This window comes from Mus caroli, unplaced genomic scaffold (assembly GCF_978045245.1).
Source record: "Mus caroli unplaced genomic scaffold, Mus_caroli_1 scaffold_1, whole genome shotgun sequence".
Classification (NCBI taxonomy): Eukaryota; Metazoa; Chordata; class Mammalia; order Rodentia; family Muridae; genus Mus; species Mus caroli.
This window is the reverse complement of record NW_028227256.1, coordinates 82,970,846-82,978,613: the sequence shown is the minus strand read 5'-3', so window position 1 is coordinate 82,978,613 and position 7,768 is coordinate 82,970,846.

Below are 7,768 nucleotides of genomic sequence, written 5' to 3'. Positions count from 1 at the left end.
CGAGAGGCACCTGCGACTTCCAGGAACATCACAGGATGCACACCAAAGACAGCCAGGAGTTCGCAGGCGGATGGATATGAGAGCTGTGCATGGGAAAACCCCGCAGCATAGGCAGCGTAGCTGAGGGCGAGGAAGGAAAGGTGGAGCCAGAGCTGGACCTCTGCCCAGGTCCCGTGCTCCTCCGTGCCGCCGCCACCCTACCTCCCCGCCTCAAACTAAAGCCCGCCTTCCAAACGTTTTATTCGGACCCTCCGGAACCACTCAGGGCAGATGAGACTGTGTGCAAGGACACGAGCAGGCCGCATGACAGCGAGACCAGGAGGCCCCCTAGCGGGCCCAGCTACGCGGCACACGGCCTGGTCCGCGCGGGCGGAAGTCCTACGGCCGGAGACCCGCGGCGGCTACCGGGCCAGCGGGAACAAAGGACGCGGCGGGCAGGAGGTTGGCCGAACGGTGATTGGCAGCTGGTGGGGAGTCCGGGCCGAGACAGGATTGGTTGCGGCCTCGGCACCAGCCCCGCCCCTCGAAGCCGAAATCTGAGCTCCTAGCAACTCCCCTGCCCCCGGGCCCCCCTGCGCGGACCTGCTCGGTAGGCGGCCATCTGCACCCGCGAGGGCGCCTACCCAGGCGTTGGGCTTGCACCCCTGCGATACCCGGAGAGCTATGCACCGAACTACCCGCCCTCCTCACTGCTGCATGAAGGGGGTGTCAGGACCGTGTAGCGAGTTCCAGACACCGCCTCCTGGGGAAGCTCGACGGCCACTGTAGTGACAGGGTGCACGCGTAAAGAGACCGGATCCCGGGAAGCTGTCCGAGGGTGGTGGCTGTACTGGGAGAAGGGCCAGAGAACAGGGATCACTCAAAGAGTTGGGGCCAGGGTAAGACGAGGAAGTAGAGGAGGCCACAGTCTGAAAGTCAAGTCAGGGAAGTCTGACTGGATGCCCCTGTAAGTCCAAGTAGTGATGGAGCTCTACCCCCAGAACCCCAGCCAGGTTTGAGGCACGAAGGAGAGTGAACCAGGTTCCTTTACTAGCCAGGCCACCGCAGGGTGGTTAAGAACATGAGGAGGGGCCTTTCTCAACAAGGTTCCCCTTTCCCAGATGCTTAAGAGGTGAGAGGGGTGGGGCTCGGGGCCCGGCCACCAATCACAGCCTCTACTCCACTTTGAATCTGGGTTGGCGGGCGCGGGCTGCAGGCCGCCAGGTGTGCTGGGGCCCTCTTTGTCCCCACTTCGTCTGCCCAGGCACGTCCCATTCCACCCTCATCCTTCAAGAGCCCCAGGGCCCGGTCTTGCTGGTTCCCCTCTTCTCCCTGTACACCATCCCCCCTTCCCGGTAGGAACTGGACTCAGGTCAGAGTACCTTGCAGGCGTGGTGACCAGTCCTCTAGATTCCTCTTGCACAGGGATCATAATCCACTAGAGGCAGTTTCTCCACAGCTGGCCACCAAGGGCCTGATGGTGCAGGGGTGGAGGTTGGTCGGGGAGGAACTTTATACCAAAACTCCTTGAAGAAAGAGAAGGCCAGGGAGACTCAAATTGGTGAGTTAGATCCCCAGGACTCACTCATATAATGAAGTTAGAGAACTCAGAAATTGTCCTCTAAACATGGTCTCTATAGTGGGTGTATGTGTGTAAATATTTGTAAAAAAATAAGCTATTTTTTAAAGTATAGAATAGAATTTATTCAGGGCATCGGAGGGGAGTTAAAAGGCTAGTAGAGGCAGAGAAGGAGAGAGTAGAATAGTAGAGGCTGGCCGTGACCACGTGCTGAGAGGGGGGAAGGGAATGGGGAGAGAGGGAGCAAGAAGGCAAGAGCAAATAGGCTCTTTTTAAACCCCAGGGCTACTCCATGCATAAGGTGTGTATGCCTGTCTAGCTACACACAAGCCCCTAAAGGCTGTGGTGGTTCCTCGGCTGTGAGTGACTGTGGGATTGTGTTCCAGGCTGCTGTGAAGATTAAGTGGGATCCTGAGGAGGGATCTTTGTTAAAGGGAAAGCCTGCAATGCGCTCAAGTATACATATGTTACCAGAGCCCAGACGCATGCGAGGAGCCAGAGCCCAGCAGCCAGCCAGCCAGCCAGGGTGGGCCTCAGCGCCTGACCTATCTCAGAGGGAGAGGATGCCAGTAAGAACTAAGCCAAGTCCCATGAATAATCCCTGAGCCCCTCAACCCTAACAGAAGGAAGCCGGGGTTTGGGCTCCTCACACCATTTCCATGCCCTCTAGGTTAAGTGGTGGGGCAGAGGGAAGGGGCTCTTTCCAGGGTCCCCGGATGACAGGTCTAGACGCTGCACACATCACGCCCCTACCCCACCCGCAGCGCTCTCCTTCCGCCTCTAAGCTCTGGCAGAAACGCCCGTCCCCCCACCCCCCACCCCGGGCCTCCAGTTTGCCTCCCCTAGCTTCTCAAGGCTCTCTCCTCCCAGGTGCCACGGCATTGTTATTGAACCATGTCTTAAGCACCAACATTACCTAACCCACACTGTAGCCAGGATGAAATGAAAACTAGATCTTGTCCCTTCTCAAATAAAATGCTCTGAGCTGTGCGCTGAGGTGCACTCCTGTGATCCAAGAATTTAGATGGCAGAGATCGGAAGACCAGGATCCTTGAAGCCAGGATGGACTAAAAAAGACTATTTCAAAATACCTAAAATGAAGACCCCGAGTCTGTCAATGTTTCCAGTCTGTACGTAATGTGCTTCCCTCAGCCTCCTAGCCATCTTTCCCCCTCCAGTCCCCTCCTCCACCTTCCTTCTCTGTCACAAAATTGGGGTTAGTGCGCTTTTAGACATGTCTAGTGGAGTAAGGTTTTTGGATGGAGGCTGGACTGACCGGATTTTTCCAGTGCTCATCCGCCCCCTGGTGGTCATCGTGGGCATTGCAGGCCTTAGCAATCTTCAGACTGAGTTCAGTAGACAGCCTCAGGGTAGGGAAGGTAGGAGGTTACCTGGCAGTCTGCCACTCTAGAGGAGGGAGATTCCAGAGCTGTGGCCCTACAGGTTCTTGGATCAGCATGGCTTTTCACCTCCCTTTTCACCAAGATCCCCTTTATTGTGTGTGTGTGACACAGGCACGCATGTGCACATATGTACTTGTGTGAACTGTTCCCCGTGCGCAGGAGGCCAAGTGTTTCAACTGTGTCTGCACGGAACAGATGGCAGCAGCAGATTCCGCCTTCAGAAGATGTTCATGTGGGTGGAGCTGTGTGTGATCAAGCCAGCATCCATGTGTCTGTCCCCAGCCTCTGAGACTGTTACCAGGCAGGAACCTGAGTCTGAGAATGCTGAGGCCTGCCCTGCCAGGAAGCTGAATGAGGACTGCAAGCCTGTCACTGGAACAGATCCAATAGATTGCCATTGGTTCTAGGGGGTCTAGGAAGACCAATACCTAAGTCCTAAATCTTCTTGCACACACCCTGCTGGTGACAGACGGAGGCTGGCTTTCTCCCTTACCCTCACAGTCCATAGGTACCATGTGTTAGCTGTGACTAGCCTGTCATTGTTCACAGTCTATTCTTCCTGGGCACCTGCTGGGCATGCTCCCAGGATAGGGAGTTCAAGGCATATGCCCTTAGTTATGAGTTTAGACATCTGCCCAGTCTCCTGGTTATTTAGTCTGTTTTCCCGTGATTGATTGTAAGTTTGATTGATTGCCGTGAAGGGAAGCATGAGCCAGGTTCTGGGAGTGCTTAGACAAGGAGTTCAACTGCTTTTCTCTGCTGCCTCACTTGCTAGCTGGAGAAACCAGAGTGCATGTCTCCTGGAAGTCAAGCCAGGCGTGGTGGGACAAGCCTCTAATCCCAGCACTTGGGAGGCTGAGGTAAGAGGATCTGGAGTTTCAAGGTCAGCCTGGGTTACAAAGTGAATTCCAGGCCAGGTCAGCCTAGGCTATAGCGTGAAACCCTAATAAAAATTAAATAAATAAATAAATAAATAAACAGGAGAAAAGGAAGGAAGGAAGGAAGGAAGCAAGCAAGGAAAAGAGCTGAGCCTAGAGCTAGTACAGGCCAGTAATCCTAGCTACTTGGGAGTCTGAGGCAGAAGGATCACTAATTCAAAACTGGACTATACAAGGATCACTAATTCAAGACCCTGTCTCTACAGTCATTAAAAAGGTCTAGAGAAGCCGGGCGTGGTGGCGCACGCCTTTGATCCCAGCACTCGGGAGGCAGAGGCAGGTGGATTTCTGAGTTCGAGGCCAGCCTGGTCTACAAAGTGAGTTCCAGGACAGCCAGGGCTATCAGAGAAACCCTGTCTCAAAAAACCAAAAAAAAAAAAAAAGGTCTAGAGATACAGGGCAGTGGGAATGTGTTTGCCTAGTATGTGTGAGACCTGGGGTTTAATCCCCAAAAACATAAGAATGAAGGATGAGAGCCTTGGGTTGTGTGTGGCCATTCTCACTGGGCTCTGCCCTGTGCTTCCCATGCCCATGTCTCTGTGTCCTGTGACCCATAGCCACATATAAGACCGATTCCTGCAGCTCTGGGACTGGCAGCAGTTTCCCTAGTCTAAGAACAATGTACAGTTCCTGAGGTGCTGTCTCCTTTGCTCCATGCAGACAACAAACACAGATTTGACTTCCTAATATCCAAACTGCTCTGGGTAAGCCCAGGCACTTAGGGGAGGGAAGGGGCCAGAAGTCTGAAATAAGTTCTCTCCAGCTTCCAGCCTTGGCATATTTGGCCACCTGGGGGAGCCCTCTGTCCCCTTCAGTCAGAGGCGTGGAAGAGGGGGGTGTGGAAACAGGAACCCATCTGTTGTCAGCCCCTCCCCTTAGGACATACGAGATTCTGAATGAGGATACCTAGCAAGACCAGGGCTGGGAAGGGTGACTTTCTTGGGAGCCTTGGCATCACAAAGAACATGCAGTAAGCACCTCTAAATGTGATCAGGGAGAGAAATTCAATGAGACTGGGACCCCCAGATTCCTGAAGCTCTGAGGAGCTCACCCTTGGTTCTTTGGCCTTGTACTGCCATTAAGATGACTGAAGGAGCTGGGCGTGGTGGTGCACGCCTTTAATCCCAGCACTTGGGAGGCAGAGGCAGGCGAATTTCTCAGTTCAAGGCCAACCTGGTCTACAGAGTGAGTTCCAGGACAACCAGGACTACAGAGAAACCCTGTCTCGAAAAAAAAAACAAAACAAAACAAAAAAAGATGACTGAAGGAATCACTAAGATCCTGTCTCAAAAGTCCTAGGTAGAGACCCGGAGATATAGCTTAGTTGGTAAAGTGTTTAAATGTAGGTCTGAGTTTGACTCCCTAGTACCACATAATCTGGACCTGTAGAACAGGTCTATATAGTCTCAGCATTTGGGAGGTGGTGGCAAGATAATCAGAAGTTTAAGGTCATCTTCAGCTACATAGTATGAGGTCAGCTTGGACAACATGAGACCCAGTCTCAAAACAAAACAAAACAAAACAGGACCCAGGTAGAGGGCTTGCCTAGCATGTGCAAGGTCCTGGGTTCCATCCCAAACACTATTTCAAAAAAAAAAAAAGGGCCAGGTGTCCTAAGAATGGAGAGCAAGAAGAGATTATGGCTGACATCACCTTTATGGGGTGGCTATGAGAGAAGTTACTGAGACAAGTGAAGGGCACCTCTATTACTGAACACAAGAGGGATCTGGGTGGTTGCAGGTTAACAATAAGCATCAGACAGCATGGAGGTTAGAGTCAGGTGCCCTTGAGTGGGGATGGTAGAGGGCTGGAGCAGAGCCCAGCATCACCAGCCCTGCCTGAAGGGGTCCCTTACAACCTGTCTTCTCCACTGCTGGTTCTGAGAACTATCCACAGGCAGTGTGGATACCCAACAGTGGTGGACTGAGACAGGGACCTTTTTGGTAGTTCAGGGTTGCAGTGTCTTGGGTACCCTTTTCAACCCATCTGCCATGGAACCTGTTCCCCATCTGTTCATATACAATCCCAGACTTCTAATGAGGTTCCTCTGCACAGGAGCTCTGAGGCCATCTCTTCCTCCATCTACGTGGGAAGTAGCTACCTCTGTAAGCACAGGACAAAGGTGGTGTTGCTAGCTGGTACTTGGGAGCCCCTTGCCTGGCCCAGTTTGCTCCTGAAGCCTGGGGAACAGATGGCCTGGCCTTCCCTGGCTGTTCCACAGTAAACCCCAGGGGAGCCCCTTGCTCCTCCTCTCAACCCCTCTGGTGTTCCTACTAACCCTTTAGAAAGCAGCGAGCTGAAAGAGACAACATCTGGGGCTCCCCAGGGCCTCAGTGGCCCAGCTGCCTGCCTGCCTGGCTCAGTGCTGGTGTAACCCTGTCTAGCATCTTTGATGCAAAGTCCTAAGCTTGGCTCCCTCCCACTCCAGGGTATTTCCTGCAATAAATAAATAAATTTTCTACAATAAATAAATAAGAACCCTATAGACTTAGTATTTAACATCTGCCTGAATCTGTGCTGTTCTCATTAGAGAGGGTGCTACCCCCAAGCTACCCTATCCATGGAACCAGCTACACCTCAGACTGAAAGTATTTCTCTCAGGCAAGGATGCCATGGAGCCCGTGTCAATTTCATTGAGCAGGGAACTGGCCTAAACTTAAAAAAAGAGAAGACATGTCCCCTGAAGGTCAGTGCCCTGTGCCTAGCCCACTACTGAGGACACTCTGGTATCTGGTCACTAAGCACCTGTTTGGACATCTGGGTGTGGCTGAACCTTGTTAGAAAAGAAACCCACAGGATTTACATAGGAGGCTACATTTGCATTTCACACCCAGGCTCAGAACTTGTCCTTCCCAGCAAGCTCGGCTCGGAATGGAAAAGTTACGCATTAACTATCATCACCCTGATCTGCCTGAGGTCGCGGCACAGCTAGGACCGGAGCCCAACCTCCACCTTGGCTTTGGGAGTCTCTCTGGGGTCCTTTGGGACCTCAGGCAGCCTGCCTCTGAGAATGCAGATGTTGGGAAGTCAAGGAGAATCGTGTAGTCCTCTGAGTCCTAGGCCTGAACTGCTTGTGATTCCCTGAGCAGGAGCAGCTAGAAAGATAATGACTACAGAGATAACACAGGGAACTTGTCTCCAGGGCTAGGGACAGGCCAGGAGCTCTAGTGTGGACTGATTTGGGTATCACCTGTGGCCATCAGTATAGGGGCTGAGTTGGTGTCCTCCCAGAACAGGATTGAACCAGCCACCCTCCCCCAGGGCAGACCTTGACCCAAAAGAGCCTTGCAAAGAGCTTAAGGACCAGGAAAGCTGTTCTCTTGGGGCCTCTCTTCAAAACATTCTTTTCCACTGCCCGCACTGCCCTTGATGGTTTCTGCTGTCACAGTGATCCTTCCACGGCAGTCAATAATGTCCCCCCCGCCCCCCTGTCCCCAGGACCCTGCCTGAGGCTCCCACTTATACCAGGCCTGGGCTGAGGTTTGCTGGCTCCCTAGCTGGCTGGTTTTCCAGGGAGAACAGCTACTCTGGGTAGAGGTCCAAGGTCTCTCTCAGGAAGACTTTGTGGGCCTCACCCCCACCTGTCTTTGCCCTCAGGTTCAAGAAATCCTGCGGGGCTCTTGAGTCTGTTCAAGAAAGCATTAGGGTCTGACTACAAGCAGTGGGCGAGAGTGAGATGTATGATTTGAAGTTCAAACTTCAGGGGAACAAGAATCTCAGGCCATGTGTGGATTTACCAATCACTGGGGTGGGGGTAGAGGCAGGGGTGGGGGTGGGGTTGTTCCTCTCCTCCTGGGATCACTCAACAGTTACCTAGAGCCATGTGTGCAAGCTACCCCATACCTGTACAACTAGGTAGGAGGGCAACC